Genomic DNA, 22,851 nt, shown 5'->3' on the forward strand with positions numbered 1-22,851 from the left:
CACCACCACCACCATCACCTCCACCACCAAACAACAAATAAAGCCCATGGTAACGAAGACGACGATGATGATGATGATGATGATGATGATAACTTCCTTCTTTCCTTCCAGTCATCCCTCCCTTGCCTTCCCTCCCCTTCGTACCTCCGTATAACAACAACAACAATAACAACTACAAGAAAAAATTAAAACCCATGATAATGATGATGATGATGACAATGATACCTTCCCTTCGCCCCTCCGTATAACAACAACAACAATAACACATAACGCATAACCTTCCCTTCTCCTCTCCTCCCCTGCCTTGCCCCCCCCCCCCCCCCCTTTCACCCCGCCCTTCCCCCGGTCCTTTGCAAGTCACGGTTTCTCTTACTGCCTCCAGGTGACGCCCCTTGTTATTTATCGTTGACACAGCTCCGCCGCCTCCTCCTCCTCCTCCTCCGCCATGTCAAATTCGATAACTATGCCTTCGCTGTAATGTGCGTTTCCTGGGAGTGAGGGAGGAGGGGTTGGGGGAGGGGGAGGAGGAGGAGGAGGGGAGAGGGTGGGTGTGTTATTGTTAATTAGGCCTGGGCTACTATGAGACGGACTGCGTTACTTTTAAATGGGGTCCGGGTTACAAACTTTTTTTTTTTGGGGGGGGGGGGGGCTAGGTTACTGTTTACTGGGTCTGGGTTACTATAAGAGGTGTGGGGTTACTTTTTAAATGGGGTCTGGGTTAAATTTTTTTTGGGGGGTCTGGGTTACTGTTTACTGGGTCCGGGTTACTATGAGAGGTGCTGGGTTACAATTTTTTTTGGGGGGGGTCTGGGTTACTGTTCATTGGGTCTGGGTTACTATTTAAGGGGTCTGGGTTACTATTAAAGGGTCTGGGATACTATTAAGGGGTCTGGGTTACTATTAATGGGTCTGAGTTACAAGTTTTTGAGGGCCTGGGTTACTGTTTATTGGGTCTGGGTTACTATTTAAGGGGTCTGGGTTCCTATTAAGGGGTCTGGGTTACTTTTTCAAGGGGGCTATGATATCACTTTAGGGGGTTATAACACTATTTAAAGGGGCTGTTTACATTTTAAGGGACTAAATTACAATGTGAAGAGGCCAGGGTTAAAATTAATGGTGGTGGTGGTGGTGGGCGGGGTGGGGGTGGGGGGGGGGGGGGGCGGGTTTATCCTGAAATGGGGGGCTGGATTACGAACTACGGGACTTTAAATCATTTCAGTGGGGGGCTATGTTACCTTTCAAGAGGAGCTAGTTAGGGGTTAGGTTACCATTTTAATAGGGGGCTACATTACCATTTCTAAGGGGATCAGTTGTCTTTCGAGAAGGGGGGGGGGGGGGCGAGGTAACCACAAAAAGGGGAGGTAGGGTTATTATTTAAAAGGGAGCTGGCATGCTATTTTAAGGAGGGGGCGTGGTTGACATTTGAAGAGGCTACATCACCGTTTATGGAGTTTTAGGCTTAGTCTTTATCATCCCTTTCCTGTCCATAAACGTCGAACTCCCCGAAGAATCTTTAACTATATAGTCTCTGCATTAGATACTTTTCGGCTTAAATTTATTCTCCTCAGTCGCTACCCTTTAAACATTTTCTCTCGGTCCGTATTCTCTCAAAAGCTTCCGGTTCCTCACATCAACTATTTCCAAAGGTCACGAAGGTCAGTCGGGTTCTCGCTTTTTCATGTTCATGGTTACAGAAGCCTTGTTAAACTATCACTAGACTCATAAAACTACTCTTAGCAATACCCACAACTATTTCTAGATGCCACAAAGGAGACAGTCGGGTTCTCATGAGCGCTTTTTCATGTTCATGGTTACAGAAGCCTTGTTAAACTATCACTAGACTCATAAAACTACTCTTAGCAATACCTACAAATATTTCCAGATGCCACAAAGGAGATCAGAGTCGGATTCCCATGTTTTTTTTTCACGTTCATAGTGCAGAATCCTTGCCAAACTACCGCCAGGGTCATAAAACTACCCACCAAGCAAATACTAACGCAACCTCTACGAAAGCCTTGTAACTTGTGGATGTGTAGTGTAAGCCACGCACGAAATGTTTGAGAATACGTTGAGTTCTCTTTAAGTGTTTTTCCAACGTTCACATAAACAGAATCCTTGTCAAATTACCACCAGGGTCATACAACTACCCACCATGGAAATACTACTAACACAACCTCTACGAAAGCCTTGTCACTTGTGGATGTGTTGTGTAAGCCATGCACGAAATGTTTGAGAATACGTTGAGTTCTCTTTAAGTGTTTTTCCAACGTTCACATAAACAGAATCCTTGTCAAATTACCACCAGGGTCATACAACTACCCACCATGGAAATACTACTAACACAACCTCTACGAAAGCCTTGTCACTTGTGGGTTTAAGGAGAAGGGCTTTATGTCGGTATTCTTAATCCATCCGCTGCGATTGGTACGAATTTGGCCCTCACCGGTAGCCTGGAAACATATGCTCCCAGGGCTTTCTCTGCCTCTGTGGTGGATAGTGGAATGTTTCCCATGTGGTACTGGTATGCTGGATTTCCCCTCCCAAGGTGCATGACTCTATATTTTTCTTCACTAAAATGTAGCAGCCACTTTTTGTTCCATTCCTGTAGCTTGGTGAGGTCTTTTTATAGGAAATCCGCAGTCAAAGGGTTAAACGCTCTTTTCTCACATCAACGCTTTCCTTAGGTCGAGAAGGAGATTAATCCGATTCTTATGAGTGTTTTTTCAGGTTTACGGTACGGAAGAAAGGTCAGACTACCAGCAGGGCCATATAACTACCCCTGGAAATACCCCAAACTCCTACGAAAGGCTTGTCCAATGTGGGTGGGTGTAATGTGTAAGGCAGCAACGCAATATTTGAGAAAAGGCCCGGGCTTGTCAGTATATATCGCGTGGTAGGCTATGGGAAGTTAGTCCAAAATATCTCCTTTTAATACTTGGGCAGCGAAATGTTTAAGAATACGGGCTTTAGGTTTTCCTCCTCCACGTAAACTTTTGTAATAATTTGAGAGGATCAGAGCCTATCTTCTACTATCAGGGAACAGATTAAATCCAACCTTATCATTAGCTCATTACAGTCCCTTACCAAGACATTTTTTCCTACTCGCTGTTGTTGTGGATTTTAATTAACATTTTTGGTCTATTTATAGTCCGAAGCGAGTAGGCTACCATGTCAGACACACTCACAAACTCATTATTGCTTACGTAGTTTTTATGCTTTCTAATTTTTATACTTTCTTCCTTAAATCACCGACCGGATCAAACTCATCCTGCCAGTTATGTTAAAAAATCACAGCATTCTCATTTATATTTCTTATTTTTTCGTGTTTTATAATTAATGTCAAAATCCTATACTTATTATCGTTTACAAAGTCCAATAGTTTTCATGCTTTCTTCCTTAAATCATCAACCGGATCAAAGTCATTCTACTAGTTCTGTTAAAAAAATCACCATTCTCCTTTTTTTTCCATATTTTTCGTGTTTTGTAATTCGTGTCAAAATCCTATACTTATTATCGTTTACAAAGTCCAATAATTTTCATGCTTTCTTCCTTAAATCATCAACCGAATCAAAGTCATTCTACTAGTTCTGTTAAAAAAATCACCATTCTCTTTTTTTTCCATATTTTTCGTGTTTTGTAATTCGTGTCAAAATCCTATGCTTATTATCGTTTACAAAGTCCAATAATTTTCATGCTTTCTTCCTTAAATCATCAACCGGATCAAAGTCATTCTACTAGTTCTGTTAAAAAAATCACCATTCTCCTTTTTTTCTATATTTTTCGTGTTTTATAATTCGTGTCAAAATCCTATGCTTATTATCGTTTACAAAGTCCAATAATTTTCAGCCTTTCTTCCTTAAATCACCATCCGGATCAAATTTTACCATCAAACTCCTCCACAAAAACATCCTCTCTTTATCCACCAAGCTCCTCCATAAACATCCTCTCTTTATCCACCAAGCTCCTCCATAAACATCCTCTCTTTGCACCGAGCTCCTTCATAAACATCCTTTTTTTTTCCACTAAGCTCATCTATAAACATCCTCTATTTACACTGAGCTTCTCCCAAAACATCCTCTTTTTTCCATCAAGCTCCTCCACAAAAACAACATCCTCTCTTCAGATCACTGGCTCGATCTCAACAGCTCTCCTGATCGTCTGATGCTCTTTGTTTACTTAAAATTAGAGCATCGATCGATATACGCGTTATACCTCCAATCAATGAGCTAAAAATGGTGCAGTGAAGACAATGAGGCTTATGATGACCGCAAAAGCCAGGCTACAGTGAATAGGATACGTGGGGTTTGTACGCATAGATGGGGGCATGGAGGTGGAATTGGTGGAGTCGACATCACCCCAATTAAGTGAATCCGCCCGAGCTGTCATTTTTACGGCCAGGTGTCAGGTGTTGTCAGGTCAGGCTCCTTTTTAACCCGGTAGCAGCGACGGGCCAAATCTGTGCCTTTACCGTGTAGCAGCGACGGGCCACATTTTTGCCATGATATAAACCCCCCAAAATAGATGATGCATAAACTGATCACAAATGCTTTGATATATATTATGAAATGGTTCGCGTGAGTGATGTTTTTTTCTCATTTTTCTCGCTTAGAGGGACCATTAAGAAACATGATCCCTGCTGCTTCCAGGTTAAGGGTCATTTTAAAGCCGATATAGAAAACATTGGGGGATATAACCTCCATTGCCCCCCGAAATTACGGCCCTGAAGACATTTCGGAGCCTGAACACCCTCATTTGATAAGGCTTTTGTAGAAGTAGTAGGCATTTCCATGGCGGGTAGTTTTCAGATCAGCCTAGTGATAGTTGACATGGCTGGCTTCTGTACCATTAACCCGTCCGCTGCGATTGGCACGGATTTCGCCTTCACTGGTAGCCTGGTAACACATACAGTCCCAGGTCTTTCTCTGTCTCTGTGGTGGATAGTGGTGTGTTTCCCATGTGGTATTGGTATGCTGGATATCCCCTCCCAAGGTGCAGGACTTTACATCTTCATTGAATTGTATCAGCCACTTTTTGTTCCATTCCTGTATAGCTTGGTGGTCTTCTGGTAGGAAATCCGCAGTCAAGGGGTTAATGTGGAAAACACTCATGAGAACCCGACTGATCTCCTTTGTGGGCCTTGGAAATAATTGTTGTTTGAGCCGAAAGCGTCTGAGAATACGGACCTCATCAGATCACCATATCGTCACCCTCATAAAATACGGACCTCACCAGATTACCATAACGTCACCCTCATAAAATACGGACCTCACCAGATTACCATATCGTCACCCTCATAAAATACGGACCTCATCAGATCACCATATCGTCACCCTCATAAAATACGGACCTCATCAGATCACCATATCGTCACCCTCATAAAATACGGACCTCATCAGATCACCATATCGTCACCCTCATAAAATACGGACCTCATCAGATCACCATAACGTCACCCTCATAAAATACGGACCTCATCAGATCACCATATCGTCACCCTCATAAAATAATCGCCTAAGTCATTTTTCAGTGATTTTCAGGTTTTTTTTTACATCAATTTTTCATCACGTGACGCCCATTTTTGTATAGTTGCCTCCGTCATTCAGGGTTTGAGTGTTCTAGAATTGGGCTTTTCATTTCTGCCTAAATCTTAAGCCAAATAAGATAATGACAGTTCTTTTCTGATTTCCTGTAAAGCAGAAAATAATGACTTAGGCGGTTTGTTTATGAAGGTGACGATATTTAGTCATTAAAATATTATACGACAGTCATAAAGCGGCAACACTTTTTGAACAAGGAAAATTGAACTGCCTCCCCTTCAAACTACTAGGCTAACACCAACAATATCACTGAATCAATTACATCCTTTGTGGTTAAGCGACAATACACTTTTTAAAACACAGAAATATGAACTGCCACCCATGCCTCGCCTTCAAACTAATAGGCTAACACCAACAATATCACTGAATCAATTAAGTCCTTTGTGGTTAAGCGATAATACACTTTTTAAAACACAGAAATTGAACTGCCTCGCCTTCAAACTAATAGGCTAACACCAACAATACCACCGAGTCAACTAAGTCCAGGATTATTACACCTCCCCGACCTTGACTTCAAAATGATCAGTGTTACCAATGATTACAACGGCCATCACATCTTCAGGCCTCGTAACACAACACAACACAGAAATTACGATGATGATTATTCCAACCATCACCTCGGCGATCTCAATCACAGCACGGGCGCAATGACCTCTGTAGCCACCATCTTAAATCAATCAATATCTCTCTCTCTCTCTCTCTCTCTCTCTCTCTCTTACAGTAAAGGAGGCAGCTTAAGGGAGAAAAATACATCAGGCTCAACTCTTTTTCTTTTCTTTTTTACCGTAAAGGAGACAGCACAAGGACACAATAAAGGGAAACAATAAAAAAAGCCCGCTACTCGCTGCGCCTGTAAAGAATCCGAAGAGGTGGCCGAAAGAGCACTCAATTACGTGAAGATTGCCAGATTGTCGTACTTTGCCTCTTGTGTTTGCCGATATCCGACCCAAAAACTGCTTTCATCACCCAAATAACTGTATTCATATATGGTTATTGTTTAAATGGTTAATTACTGGTGCTTCTTGGCAAGTTATTGGCCAAAAACTGGTAAATCCGCGGCTCTTGAGTACGATAATCTGGCAACGGTGATCAAGCCTCGTAACCTAATCCAATGCAGTGATGAGTATTCCTAGCGTCACCTCGGGGTCCCAAACACAGCACGGAAGCAATGATCACACCAGCCATCACCCCAAACTTCATTATTCTTACAGTTAAGGAGGCAGATAAAGAGGGGAAAAAATGGAAAATATCTGCTATAGCACTGATTCTACAAAACGACTGATGTTGGAGTGTTGTGTTGAAGTTCATTTAAAGAGGTGGTCGGTGAGAAACTTTGAGAGGATATGGTGTGTGTGTTGGGTGCGTGCGTGTGTGTGTAGTTCGGTTTTGAAAGCATAAACGCAACTCAAGCTATTATACCAGTCGTTCCCGCGAGGTAGGGAGGTAGGGAAGGGGTAGAGGGGTGAAGGGAGGGAAAGTTTAGAGGGAAGGGAATGGGTAAGGGACAGGTCGTGAAGGGAGAAGGGAGGGAAGGAAAGAGGAAAGGGATAGATGGAGTGAAGGAAAGGGAAGGGAGGGAGATGGGAGGGAAAAATTAGGTCTGAAGGAAAGGGAAGGGGGGCAGGTGATGAAGGAAAGTAGGAGGGAGGGGAGGATAAACGGGGTGAGGGGAAGGGAAGTATAGGTGGCAGGTAAGTGAAGGGAGAGATAGGGGTGAAGGGAAAGGAAGGGCAGTTTACGAGACGGGTATTGAAGGTAAGTAAAGGGAGAGATAGGGGTGAAGGGAAAGGAAGGGCAGTTTACGAGACGGGTACTGAAGGGAAGTGAAGGGGAAGGTTGATGAACACAAGACAAAAGTTATCCCATCACCTCCAGGCTTTCCTCTTTAAGAATCGCTCTCTACGTACATATAACTGTGCCTAGGAGGTTACTGTATATACCCATCCAAAGTCTATCTCACAGAAAGGTCGCCCTCACCACCCTTTCCCCTTCCTCAGTGTTACGATTTATTTCATGTAAAGATCGACCCCCCCACCCCTCCTTCCCCTTCCTCAGTGTTATGGTTATACGTTCAAATAATGGATATACAAATTTTAACACGCCATAAAAGTATAGTAAAAGTATATACGTAAAAGCCAGCCAACCCCCTAAACTTGTCCTTTGAAATATAAAAGAAAAATCATTAAAAAAATCGACTTCTACCTATGTGATAATCCATTCCGGCCATCGCCTTCAGCCTTGCCCAAAGCCATAGAGTAGAAAAAAAGCATTATTGTATCAGTATTAGTTTGAATTCCGCGCTGCCCTTTTGATAACAACATGGTGCCTGTGATGAAGATGGCCTAACTCCTCCTACTCTATGGGCCGCTTTCACAGTCGTTTTGTTTGTTTGAATCGTTACCAATGGCTGTTATCGCCGCTATAGTATTTCCATGTAAAACTGGCCGATGGGGTAGTGGCGGCTGCGGGGTTAGTCTAGCCCCGCACCTTACCACACACTCTCAACACCTCTCGCTTCTTCTGCAGCCGCCACTACCCCATAGGCCGATTTCACGTGGAAAATTATAGCGTCGATCGCCGCCATTGGTAACGATCAAAACAAAGTGACTGAAAGCGGCCCTATGACTCTGGCCTCACCAACACAGCAACGATGACAACTTCGTAATAGGCTTCAATGCTAACAAGAAGATCCATCCCCTGACCCTCTTTTTTTCTCTTTTTTTTTAACAACAAAGGAGACGGCTCAAGGTCAACAAAAAGAGTGTAGAATAAAAAAAGCCCGCTACTCACCGCTCCCACAACAGACAAAAGTAAAGAATTGCCAAAAGAGAGAGAATTCCATGAACACACCAACCACGGCCTCGTAACCAATAATGGACATCACTGATCACAACACTTTTTCTGAATCCTAACAATAAGAAGAAGCATTAACACCTCAACCCTCTTATTATGCACAACGTAACACAATGATCACACCCACCAAGGACGAATCTCAAACCCAATAATGGACAGCACTGATTACAACACCTCAAGTCTTCTGAAACCTAACAATAAGAACAAGAATCATCACCTCAGTCCATTTATTATGCACAACGCAACTCAATGATCGAACCAGTCAGAGCTTCAATAATAATAATAATAATAATAATAATAATAATAATAATAATAATAATAATAATAATAATAATAATAATCATCATCCCAATAACACCTTTCCTCACGAAATTGACCTCTCTTTCGACAACTCCTCTTAACTCTTTTATATGGGAGCAGTGATTAACGTTTTTGTTTTTTTTTGCCCTTGAGCTGCTGTCTTTACGGCAAAAACAATAATAATAATAATAACCCCAATCAACACAGACAACACTAATCACAACACTTCAACGCTTATAAATAAACGCTACCAATAATAACAGCTGAACCATCGCATTGACCCTCCTCTTGCAATGCACAACACAACTCCTCAATGATCACACACCATCCGGGGCCTCAATCCCAACAACCCCGCCATAATACACAGTCAGCAACGATCACACCGTCTCAAGTGTTTTGAAACCTAACAACGATAAAAACATCCATCGCCTCAACCCTCTTATTATCCCCAACGTAACTCTTTGATCACACTAGCCAAGGACGGGACTCGCACTCAACACACATAGCATTGACCACTCAGCTCCACACAGGGTTGCTCAAACTAGGGGAACGCGGTGGGAATATTTAAGGGGGTACTAAAGAGTGCTACTGCTGGGGAAGGGCGGGGCAAAAACGGGACTTACCCAACACAACACACACAGCATTGTCCACTCACAACCCACACTCGGCTTAATCAGCGTCGCCAGATTATCGTATTCACCACATTATATTGATAATTTTTAAGCCTCAAACTCTCGTACCTGCACAAATAACGATAGAAAATTAAAGTTAGCGTTAAAGCTGTTATTTATTGATGCTTTTTTTTTCCGTTTTGCCATAGTTATCGGTCCGAAACTACGAAAATGCAATGCGATGAGTACGATAATTTGGCAACGTTGGGCTTAATACAGGGTTCCTCAAACAAGGGAATGCGGTGAGAATATTCAAGGGGGTACTAAAGAATGCTACTGCTGGGAACGAGTGTGAGGCAGGGAGGGGGAGCCTACATTGTTTAATTCACTAGTTGAGTTTCGTAGGTCAATATTCGGTATTCTGGGACGCTTCCGCCTCTTACATCAGCTATTTCCAAAGGGCAAAAAGGAGATCAATCGGATTCTCATGAGTGTATTTTTCACGTTCATGATCATATATGGAAGCTTTGTCGATCTACCACCACGAGGGTCATAAAACTGTCCCCTATGGAAATGCCCCACCCATCAAAGCTCCTACCAAAGCCTTATCAATTGTGTGTGTGTGTGTGTGTGTGTGTGTGTAATGATAATAATAATAAACGGTTTACTGTAAGAACCAGGCAGTCCTAGAGCTGAAAATATACATCAGTGGACGATTTAATGAGATGAATGAAACAAATGAACAAAATAATATGACTGATAATAAAATGTGTGTGTGTGTGTGTGTGCGCCGAAATGTTTAATTAAGAACATAGGCCTTGTAGTCTCTCGAATTGCAGTGGATGAGAATAAACCACTTTGATCTGTTACTATTTTACCCTTCTGACTTTGTTACAAAGTTTATCATAAGACGGTAAAAATATCAACAAAGAAAACCAAAATTTTCCTTCCAAATTTCATGCTAGAATAACGACCATGCATTTTACTTTTGTAGCGATGCAGGATTTCTTTTCCCTCTTAAAACCATGTCCAAATGACTAATAAGACTAATGAAGCAAATGAGAATGATAACCCGCGCCCTAGAAAGATTAATAAAGCTAATGATAACGAGAACCTAGGCCTAATAAGACTAATAAAGCAAATAAGAATGACAACCCCGGCCTAATAAGACTTAGAGCTAATAAAACAGAACCTCAGACTAACCAATTAGAATGAGAACCCCGAATCTAACTAATAAAACTAAAAGCTAATAAGATTGAACCCCCGACCTAGCTGCCTACCTAATAACACTAATAAAGCTACTAAAACCAAGAACCTCAAGGCCTCACAAGACTACTACGACCATGAACCTCAGGCCTAAGACGTCCCATATTCCCTACAGGAGCCAGAATCGAGGACATCTATCCGTAGGGCCGTGCACATCCTCGGAGCATGACTGGCGCGCCCTCCCGAGCCTTAATCTATTAATCATACAGCCCGCCGCACGCCTGACTCACAACTCTGCCCAGCGCGGCGCCAGTCACCCGCCGGCTACCAGGAAAATGTTGTCACTCAAGAACGCCAATCCTGCTATACCTCGGATGTCGGAACGTGGAGGAATATGAAAAGGAATTAAAACTGCTCTTTAAACCTGGCTTCTCGTGAGTCCAGTAATATTTTAGGTCAGTACTATCAAGTTCTTTTTAATACCACGACGATTCAGGTTCTATTACAAGGCTAAAAAGAACGCAGAGGAATATAAACATGGAGTAAAATTGTGCTTTGAACGTTTTTTCCTATGATGCCAGCGATATTTTAAGTCATTACTCTCACGAACGTTTCTTAACACGACGATTCGGGTTCTATTACAAGGCTAAAAATAACGTAGAGGAATAGGAAGTAAAATTGTGCTTTGAACGTTTTTTCCTATGATGCCAGCGATATTTTAAGTCATTACTCTCACGAACGTTTCTTAACACGACGATTCAGATTTTATTCAGTTGTTGTTCGCACGATACTATAGCAAGGGTGAAAACGTGAAGTAACATGAAAATTAACTAAAACTACTCTTCGAACTTTGCTTACCGCGACTCAAGTGATATTTTGAGTCATTACCCTCGCTAACTTTTTTTTTTTTTTTTTTTTTTTACCAGGACGATTAAGGTTATATTACGAGGTTAAAAAGAACGTGAAGGAATAGCAACATGAACTAAAATCGTGCCTTGAACTTAATTTACTTACCGCGACTCCAGTGATATTTTGAGTCATTACCCTCGCTAACTTTTTTTTTTTGTTTTACCACGACGAGTAAGGTTATATTACAAGGTTAAAATAGAACGTGCAGGGATATGGTCACGGGTTAAAACTGTGCTTTGAACTTTGCTTACCGCGGCTCAAGTGATATTTTAAGTGATTTCTCTCGCTAACTTTTTTTTTTTTACATAGTTAAAATGGAACGTGAAGGAATATGAACACGTGCTTTGAACTTTGCTACCGTGGTTCAAGTGATATTTTAAGTCATTACTCTCGCTAACTTTTTTTTTTTACCACGACGATTCAGGTTATATTTACAAGGTTGAAATAGAACGTGAAGGAATATGAACATGGACCAAAATTGAGCTTTGAACTTTTCTTTTACCACAGTTCCAGTAATCTTCAAAGTCATTACACGCATGAACTTCTTTTCTTACAGCGACGAGCCAGGTAATATTTCAGTCATTATTCTCAAGACCACATTGCAAGGCTTTGAAAGGAACCATTGCATCCTATCGTAAAATGTAAAGTAGTATTTTGAAATCTGATTAAAATTGTTCTAACGTTTATTACCACGAGTTAAAGTACATATTTCAGTCTTACTTAACGACCTAATTGCAAGGCTTTACCGTACCCCAGAACGTAAAATAATATAATAAAACCAAAGGAATAAAGCTAATAAAACAGAACCCCAGACTAACCAATAAGGATGAGGACTCCGAGGCTAAATAATAAAACTGATAAGGCAGAACCCCCGAACTAACTGCCTACCTAATAAGACTAATAAAGCTACTAAGACCATGAACCTCAAGGCCTCATAAGACTATTACGACCATGAAAAAAATGTTCTTCTAACTTTTCTTTCCGTGACTCAAGTAATATTTCAGTCTAGTCTAACGACCTTCCAATTTTAACATATGCCCCCCGAGTACCAATTCCAAAGCTTAGAACCATCGTATTAGCTTCCCTTCCCCAGCTACCACGAGCTAAGATCTGCATGCATTCCGCCGTTTGGTATTACGTAAACTATATATATAAATTAACAAAGCGATTAAAGACCCCCCCCCCCCCCCCTAAAAAAAAAGCAATGTAAATAAGTAAGATCAAATAGCTCTGTCAGGGTTACAAGCGACCTATACTTCTCTCACTAGGAGGCTGCCCTTATAAGCTGGGATCGAACTCGTAACATTTCCGTAGTGAGTCGAGTACCGTACCCACTGAACCACCGGTCTCCATCCACCCCCCCTCCTCCCCCAACCTATTTGAAAGTCGTGACCTGTTCTAGCCTACCATGAGCCATACGTTGAAGAAGAAGAAAAAAGAAGAAACATATGGCCGGTATTCTTAGGCTTTACACACCCACATCTGATAAGGCTTTTGTAGAGGTTGTGTTATTATAGCATGTATTTCCATGGTGGGTAGTTTTATGAGCCTAGTGATAGTTTGACAAGGCTTCTGCACCATGACTGTGAAAAATACTGCTGAGGACTGTGTGGCCTTTGAAAATAATTGTTGAAAGTTGAAAGCGTTAGAAAATATGGGCCTTGGCACTGTTTTTAATAAAAGGATAAAATAAGATGAAAATAAAATAAGGAAAGGGAAAAAAGACTTGGGATCGAGGAGAGGAAGATGAAGTAATATGAAAACCACCAAGAACATGAATCATTTGCAATTAACAGCTTCTTTCTCTCTATTTTCGCTCATTTTCCAGTCTAACGTTCACAAAGCGGCCGATAGTTTTTGGAAGCATATGCACCAAAGCAGGAGAGGCGAGGATAAAATAAGCAGCAGTAATATGAAAACAGTCGTAAACACTAGAAATTTAGTTATTACATCGTACATTCTCTGTTTTTTGTTCACTTCTTGTTCTAACGTTTATGTGCTATTTGCTATTTGTGGGAGAACTGTATTGCCAAGGAATTTAATGAGGCAAAGAGATGAAATAAATATAAACACAGTATAAATCTTAACATGCATCATTTAATTTAAAAACGTTATTCTCACTAACTTTCGCTCATTTTCTATTTAAATGTTGATAAGGCGGATTAATATTTCTTAATCTTAACACGCATCATTTAATTTAAAAACGTTATTCTCACTAACTTTCGCTCATTTTCTATTTAAATGTTGATAAGGCGGATTAATATTTCTTAAAGCAAACGAAATGCCTAAAAATCCCAGTGAGTAACAAGAGGAATATGTAGAAAGAAAAGTCGATAGCATATAATTACAACTGAAGTACATATGTTTGATGATCTTGATAAGGTTGGGAAGCTGGAACGGAACGGACTATAGTGTTTTTTTTTATTAATTTACTCACTATTATTACGTTAGTGTTGCCGTTGAGTATTTTTTTTTCACAAGTGCGGGTAATTTTCATGGATGCAGGAATGGGAAGGACTACAGCTTTTCATAAATGCTGGAATGGGACAAATTAGTGTTCGATTCTCCTCTATGGTTACGTTAGTGTTGCCATTGCGTGGGTATTGTTTTTCGTAGATGTTGGAATGGGACAAATTACAGTGTTCGATTCTTCTCTATGGTTACGTTAGTGTTGCCATTGGGTGAGTATTGTTTTTCATAGATGCTGGAACGGGACAAATTACTGTGTTCGATTCTTTTCTATAGTTACGCCAGTGTTGCCAGTGCGTGGGTACTGCTTTTCATAGATGCTGGAATGGGACAAATTACAGTGTTCGATTCTTTTCTATGGTTACGTTAGTGTTGCCAGTGAGTGAGTATTGCTTTTCATAGATGATGGAACGGAACGGACTGTAGGTTTCGATTATTTTCTATTCTTACGTTAGTGTTAATTGCCTGAGTGTTGTTGTTTTTGTCCATAGTTGCTGGAACGAAACGGACTGTCGGTTTCGATTCTTTAATATTCTTACGTTCATGATACGGTTGATATTTTTTTTTAAGTCTTTTTCTATTATTTTTTGTTCTCATGTTCAAAATGCGGTTCAAACTTATAAGGGTGACCATACGAGCCCTGAACACCTACTGACTGTACATAAGCGGACAGACTTAACACATCGCTTAGGAAGAGACCTGAGGATGTTTTAAGCTTTAAGTCTTCTTCGACTGATATTCTTAAAGAGCACCCAGAAATACCCAGTGACTGCACGTAACCAGACAGACTTAACTCAACGCTTAGGGAAAGACTTGAGGATGTTCTAATCTTAATCAAGCGTCAGAGGCGTGTTTATGGGCGCGATAAATTCCAAGAAGCGAGGAAAGGCGCGGCCCCTGACTCCTCACCACCGAATAGAACACGACGACTAGGAAAGACTGAAGGGGTTCCGATCTTAAGACCTAATTTCACAGTCCAACGCATTGTCTTTGAATCCACCCGAACCAAACTGTACACCATCCTATACAATTCACAATGGTTAAGTTGTTTTCCGATGCTGCACGAAGAACTTTAAAGCCTGCTCGTATAGTTTCATCGGACTTCTTAAAAAAAAGTTAAAAGGAAAAAAAGAAGGAAACGATTATAAGAAAGAAACATGAAGGTTAGGTTGTTTTTCGATGCAGCACGAAGAACTTTAAGGCCTGCTCGTATAGTTTCATCGGACTTCTTAAAAAAAAGTTAAAAGGAAAAAAAGAAGGAAACGATTATAAGAAAGAAACATGAAGGTTAGGTTGTTTTTCGATGCAGCACGAAGAACTTTAAGGCCTTCTCGTATAGTTTCCTCGGACTTCTTAAAAAAAAAAAGTTAAATATAGGAAAAAAAGAAGAAAAGATTATAGGAAAGCAACATGGAGGAGAGAGAGAAAAAAATAAGGCTGTCTATGGGGTTTTGTGTTTGGTTTTGAGGAACCTTATGTAACAAACCTCCTGTGTTGTCGAATTACGAAACTGCCCCTTAATCGTGTCTGTCGAAATCATGTTAACGGATGAGAGAAGGTGTAATAGTTAATCTTTATCATTCGTTAGGTAATCCATCCTTTTAAATTGACAGTAGTAGTAGTAGTAGTAGTAGTAGTGTGGTGGTGGTGGTAGTAGTAGTAGTAGTTGTGTGGTGGTGGAAGTAGTAGTAGTAGTAGTAGTAGTAGTAGTAGTAGTAGTAGTAGTAGTAGTAGTGATATCATTAACATCAATTTCACGTCCCGCCCATCTAGCGATTTCCTTTCCACACACACACACACACTATCGATCTCTGTCTATCTGCCCTACTGAAACATATATAAATTCCACAGCCGGAAATGGTAACGAGAGAGAGAGAGAGAGAGAGAGAGAGAGAGAGAGAGAGAGAGAGAGAGAGAGAGAGAGAGAGAGAGAGAGAGAATATGTAGGCTAACGGCTGAAATACTAAATAACTAACGAAAATAATAATAATAAACAAAATAACATTTCAAAACACTAACCCGACAAACAAACAAAACAAACAAACAAACATGATCACAGGTATAAGCCTACACACCTCTACCTGCCAAAATCAATCAATTAATCAATAAAATACATGAATAAGTAAACACAACTCAACATATGGGTTGGGATGACGCGCGATAGCTTGGGAACCCTGATCGATATTGGTGGTGGGGGGAAGGGGGGAGGGTGGTGGTAGGGGGGGAGGTGATAGAGGTGGTGGGTGTGGTGGGGAGGGTGGTAGGGTGGTGGTGGTAGTGATGGCGGCGGTGGTGGAGAGAGGGGGGGGGGGGTTGCAAAGAAAAATAGAAATGCTAGTAAAGAAAATATGGATAAAAATGGATAAAAATAGAAGAAAACAGAAAAATGAATATATGAAGAAATAACTGGTGGAAAGAAGAACCATATGGAAAACGAAGTAGCGGAAGAATTATATAAAAAAGAAAGATATATAAAAGGAGTAATGGAAAAGGAAAATAGAAGGGAATTAGTAGTAGTAGTAGTAGTAGTAGTAGTAGGGTGATAACGAGATAGAAATGCTAATAAAAAAACGAACAAATAGCTGGATAAAAGAAAGAAAAACAGAAAAATGGATACATGAAGAAGATTTAACTGAAAAAAAAAATAGAAAACGAAATTAATTACAACATAGAAAAAGAAATACAAGAAAAAAAAAGATTAGTAGGGGTATAAGTAGTAGTGATAAAGAAGAAGTAGATGAAGTAGTAGTAATAGTAATAATAATAGTAGTAGTAGTAGTAGTGGTAGTGGAAGTGTCGGTGGTGGTAGTGGTGGTGGTGGCGTGCGTGTCTGTCTGTCCTAATTATTCCCTCCTTTACGATACTCAGGGTTACTTTACGGCTATCGGAGTCATACGATATCGTGCATTAGTCATCATTAGGGGGGGAAGCGAAGATACGATAATTAGAGAGTGCGTTGTAACAGTAGTCTTTCGTAACGCTGAAACTGGAGACGGTGTTGGCTTTGTACTGAACTGTTATGACATGTGTGTGTGTGTGTGTGTGTGTGTGTAACTACGATCTACAATGGCCATAAAGGATTCTGGTCGGATTCTCATGTTTTTTTTCTTTACATTCATGGTGCAGAAGCCTTGTCAAACTATCACCAGGCTCATAAAACTACCCACCATAGATATACCCTCAACCTCTACCAAGCCTTATCAAATGTGGGTGTGTGAGCCTCAAATTAATACCAAAGAGGGGAAGACACACAGCTCTTAGTACCGTTAAACTGCTTCCAAATGGGTCATGAGAGTAATGATAACTTGCCAAGAAACACCAAAACCTCTACGAAAGCCTTATACCAGATGTGTGTGTGTGTGTGTGTGTGTGTGTAGGTCCCTAAGTGTTTGAGAGTATGGACCAAATTAATACCAAAGAGGGGAAGACACACAGCTCTTAGTACCGTTAAACTGCTTCCAAATGGGTCGTCAGCGCAATGCTAAGAAACAAAACAACCTCTACGAAAGCCTTGCCAGATGTGTGTGTGTGTAAGAATCGAATGTTTGAGACTATGGCCCAGAGTTTTTAGGTTCGTGTCAGTCAACGTTTCGGGTTCTCGCTATGAATACTTTGCAAGGCCACAGTGAAGGTTAGTCGAGGTTCCATACGGTGCTTTCTTGTTAAGGGCGCAGAGACCTTTCGATACTAGCATTAGGCTTATGCGTATAGTCATTTTTTTTAGCCGTCCATGAAAGTCCTGTTCTACTTCCTTTTCCGTCAGTGTCTTCTATTTTCACATCCATGTCTGCTCTTTCACGGAACTCTATTTGGGTTGATAGTATTTTTTTGGTTTAGCCTTGATGTCCTTTCATGGATCTTAATCACTGTGATTTTCGACTCATGAACTTCCTTATAAATAAAAGTAATCGTGCGTCTATTCAAGTACGTGTTCTTAGGCGGCGAAATGATCGAAAATATGAGCTTGACTTTCATCGTCGTCACCGTTTATGTTGTTCTCCGTAACACTGTGATTTTCGACCCATGAACTTCCTTAAAGATAAAATAATCGTGCGTCTATTCAAGTACGTGTTCTTAGGCGCCGAAATGATCGATAAAATGAGCTTGACTTTCATCGTCGTCACCGTTTACGTTGTTCTCCGTAACACTGTGATTTTCGACTCATGAACGTCCTTAAAGTAAAATAATCGTGGGTCTATTCAAGTACGTGTTCTTAGGCGGCGAAATGATCGATAAAATGAGCTTGACTTTCATCGTCGTCAGCGTTTATGATATTCTTCGCAATACTTTGATTTTCGACCCATGAACGTCCTTAAAGATAAAATAATCGTGCGTCTATTCAAGTACGTGTTCTTAGGCGCCGAAATGATCGATAATATAATGTGGGTCTGCCTTCATCGCTTTTTCTTTATCGTAATACAATACTTTATTTCAACCGAATTTGTTCTAGCTTGCATATGAATTGTACTTTTTCTATCACCAAGATGTTAAATTCAATGATGATCACCGGAAAAAAAAATAAAAAAAAATAACGCCACTGCCAACCTCACGCTAGTTCAGGGTGTCACGATCAAGAAGTTAGAGGTAAAGGAACGCCTGAAACAGTTGACATTGAGGGATCAGTGTTTATCTATTTATCAGTGTTTGTTTGTGTAGTTATGTATATCTTTATTATATTTAAAGTTTATTTTTATTTTTACGTGCTCGGTGAAACGGTTTAGTTAATGGCTCTTCCGTATACGGTAAATTAAGCTCATAAAGGAACGAAAAAAAAAAAAAATTGCAATCATAATAAATATCCATTTTGACATGATTAACAGGAAAGAACTAAACCACTGGTAGAGGGTAATCACTTTTTTTTTTTTAATTTATAGGCTCGCTGGAATGAATTTGACACATTTAATTAATAAGGTTTCCATAGAGGTTGTGGGTATTCCCATGGGTAGTTTTATGACCCGGGTGATAGTTCGACAAGGCTTCTGCACCATGATTGTGAATAAAAAAATAAACAACTCATGAGAACTCGACTAATCTTCATTGCGGCCTTGGAAAATATTTGTTGTGAGGGCCGAAAGCAGCGTTGCCAAATTATCGTATTCATCGCATTGCATTTTCTTAGTTTCTGACCGATAACTCTAGCAAAAAAGAATGAAACCGTCAATATTTAAGTTTTAACGATAACTTTAATTTTCTATCGTTATTTGTGTGGGTATGACAGTTTTGAAGCCTAAAAATGATAAATGCAATGTTCAGAGTACGATAATTTGGCAACGCTGGCCGAAAGCGTGTGAGAATGTGGGTGTAGCTGCTTCTATAAATACGATAATATACGCTCATAAAGGTCAGATACGTGTAAAAACCTAATATCTTTGTGTCCAGTGTTGTTTTGAAATAGTCGTTCAGTGGCAGCATTTGATAACAGGATTAGCAGTGGAGTTAAAATCCCTTATGCAAGAGTTCACCCGCACCTTCATTCTTTCATCCCTTTCGCTGGTACACTCATGAACAGGTTTCCTTAGTCTGTATTTCCTAGCCTCCCTTCGTCTGTATTTCCTAGCCTTCCTTCGTCTGTATTTCCTAGCCTCCCTTCGTCTGTATTTCCTAGCCTTCCTTCGTCTGTATTTCCTAGCCTTCCTTCGTCTGTATTTTCTCCTCCTCTATTCACCGTATACATCGCCTCAGAACTTGGTATATTACATGAGGCCTAAGTAGAGAGGAGGAGGCCTAGGGTATGCAATCATTCAGGTATTGGTAGGTGAAATTACAGGGTGTGTCAGAAAGCTAATCATGTAGTGGAGGGGCTATTATTGTATTTCCTTGGAGGGTTTCCGTGTGCGTGTGTGTGTAATTCACCTCTTGGTCTGCTGCGGGTCTCTCTCGGGACAGCCAGCCGTTCCCCTACGGAAGAGCACAGAGCTCGTAGTACCGATCTTTGGCTAGGACTGAGACCACTCACACACAACACACCGCGACAACGAGGTCACAACTCCTCGCCTGACGTCGCGTACCTACTCACTGCTAGGTGAACAGGGGCTACACGTGAAAGAAGATAAACCCAACTTATCTTCACCCGGCCGGGGAATCGAACCCCGGTCCTTCTGGTTGTGAGCCAGACGCTCTACCCCTGAGCTACCGGGCCGTGTGTGTGTGTGTGTGTGGCCTACATGGAAAATTATCATCATTATCATTATCATTTTTACTTCTATCACTGCCCAGACGCGACATGCTAAAGGTAAGTGTCAATCATTCGGTTTTAATCAAGTACACGTGCAATTATCATCATCGTTATCAATCATCATCATCACTATTATTATCCCAGACGAGCCATACTAAAGTCACGTGTCAATCATTCGGTATTGAGTAATGATGGCGCGTTTTAATAAGCCGGGAAACGCATAGGCAACGGCACGGAGGCTAAATCAACAGGTGTGAGCGAGGCAATGATGAAAATGCAGGTAACATGGCTGAGGAGGGGAGGGAGAGGGGAGGGAGGGGGAAGGCGGGTGCTTGTTACGTAATCGATCGACCTGGTGAGACGAGACAGGTGAGACACAGACAGATTCAGACACGTATACACACACAAACACACATACACAACTTTTTTTTTTTTTTTTTTTGCACAGCAAGGAAGGCAGCTCAAGGGCAAAAAAATAACCAAAAATAACAACAACAACAAAAAAACTTAGACGCTGCTCGGAACAAATCAAATCAAATATAACATTAACAAATCAAATCAAATACAACAAAATAAATAATAATAAAAAAATAAAAAAATACAAGAACAACAAAATGCCCGCTAGACGCTACTCCAAACACACAAACAAACAAACAAACAAACAAAAAAAAAAGGTCAGAAGAGGTCAAAATTATGTGGAAAATAAATATAAATAAATAAATAAATGCTATATACTAGTCTTGTTACTGATGATGTTTATGATGCTGACGATAATTTGTGCTTTAAATTATTATGGAAATATTAGATAGAAAGAAAAAAAAAACATGCCTGAGTGACTGACCTATACTTAACTTAGGTGTGTGTGTGTGTGTGTGTGTGTGTGTGTGTGTGTGTGTGTGTGTGTGTGTGTGTGTGTGTGTTGCAGTATATAGGTTATCATGGTGGTGGGGGTAAAGGAGGAGGAGGTGGAGGAAGAGGAGGAGGTGGAGGAAGAGGAGGAGGAAGAGGAGGAGGTGGAGGAGGAAGAGGTGGAGGTGGAGGTGGAGGTGGAGATGGAGGAAGAGGAGGTGGAGGAGGAGGAGGAAGAAGAGGTGGAGGAAGAGTAGGCTACATACTTTCTCCATAGGCATTCCATTTTGCCCTGATACCGGATGTCTGAGGAGGAGAATGAGGAGGAAGAAGAAGAAGAAGAAGAAGAAGAAGAAGAAGAAGAAGACGATGAGGACGACGAAAAAAAAAGGGAGGAAAAGAAGATGAAGACGTAGAAAATGAAGAATGAGAAGCGGAGGAAAAAGGTGGAGGAAAAAGAGGAGGAGGAGGAGGAGGAATGGAGGTGCTACAAGAGGAAAAGCAGGAACAGCAGGTGGTGGAGGAAAACACTGCTACTAGGTTACTCTCTCTCTCTCTCTCTCTCTCTTTGTGTGTGTTGCTACGGAAACTCAACTATACTTCCGTAGAAACTCTCCTCATCCTTCTCCTCCTCCTCCTCTTCTTCTTCCTCCTCCTCCTCCTACTCTTCTTCCTCCTCCTCCTCCTCCTCTTCCTCGTTAGGCATTCCTTCAATAGCAGCCTCCATAGTCACCCGTGCATAGCCGTCTGTCTGTAAGTCGTCTGCGTTTCCTGTCTACCGCCTGCCTGTCTGTCTATGTCTGTCTGTATTTGCTTGGTAATGTCTTTCTTTTTTTTTTACTAGCCAACTGCAGAAATAAAAATACTACTACTGCTACTACTACTACTACTATCTGTCTATGTCTGTCTGTATTTGCTTGGTAATGTCTTTCTTTTTTTTACTAGCCAAATGCAGAAATAAAAATACTACTACTACTACTACTACTTCTACTACTACCACTACTACAAGAGCCACCATACATACCCACCCATTCCACAAGCCTTTCAAACATCACAGGCAGCATAACGATCACCATCACCACCCCTATCATCACCATCCTCACCACCCACCTCCATTTGCAAGAGTAGCTACATCATAAGGTTTGGGTATAGGTCTGGTTGTTGTTATTATTGGCATACAAGACTACCACCACCATCACCACCACCACCACAACACACAAACAAATAAACACCAACACCACCTTACGATATATTTATAGTCACCAATGTTACGACACACACACACACACACACACACACACACACACACACACTCAGCATCACTAATATCAGATCATCTCCTGTTGCTACACACACCACCACCACCACCACCACCACTCTCATCATCACCACCACTACCACCACCACCACTTTTACGGTACTCTTTTACTGTCGCCGTCACCACCACCACCACCACCACCACCACCACTCCCCTCACCACCACCACCACCACCACCACCATCTCACATTTCAGCCCTTCATCACAATCTTCCTCAACACCTCTTCCACTTGTCTTCAACTTCACGACCATAAAAATACAACATACACCGCTGCAGCACACACACACACACACACACACACACACACACACACACACACACACCTGAGAGCTATCTGAAACCTAATTTCGTGTGTGTGTGTGTGTGTGTGTGTGTGTGTGTGTGTGTGTATCTTCTCAGATCGACTATTGATTGCATACCACGGGTCCTTCTCTCTCTCTCTCTCTCTCTCTCAGACCCTTCATATTTAGCTCACTGATCCACCCGCAGTATAGGTTCCATTTCCTCCTCCTCCTCCTCCTCCTCCTCCACCTCCTCTTCTCCACTTTTACCACCTCTTCTCT

At 41.2% G+C, this 22,851-nt stretch overlaps 1 protein-coding gene and 1 long non-coding RNA gene across 11 annotated transcripts in view; both read right to left on the reverse strand.

Moving 5' to 3' along the window:
• The window catches only part of LOC127010341 (protein alan shepard-like), a 105,482-nt gene that overhangs the window by 23,729 nt on the left and 58,902 nt on the right, over nucleotides 1–22,851 (reverse strand). The window lies entirely within an intron of this gene.
• Nucleotides 658–12,666, reverse strand: LOC127010373 (uncharacterized). Its single transcript, XR_007763124.1, has 3 exons — nucleotides 5,266–12,666; nucleotides 2,175–5,224; nucleotides 658–2,002 (listed from the first exon to the last, which is right to left on the reverse strand). It is a non-coding gene; the product is annotated as an uncharacterized LOC127010373 (long non-coding RNA).

Source organism: Eriocheir sinensis, chromosome 4, assembly GCF_024679095.1.
Source record: "Eriocheir sinensis breed Jianghai 21 chromosome 4, ASM2467909v1, whole genome shotgun sequence".
Taxonomy (NCBI): domain Eukaryota; kingdom Metazoa; phylum Arthropoda; class Malacostraca; order Decapoda; family Varunidae; genus Eriocheir; species Eriocheir sinensis.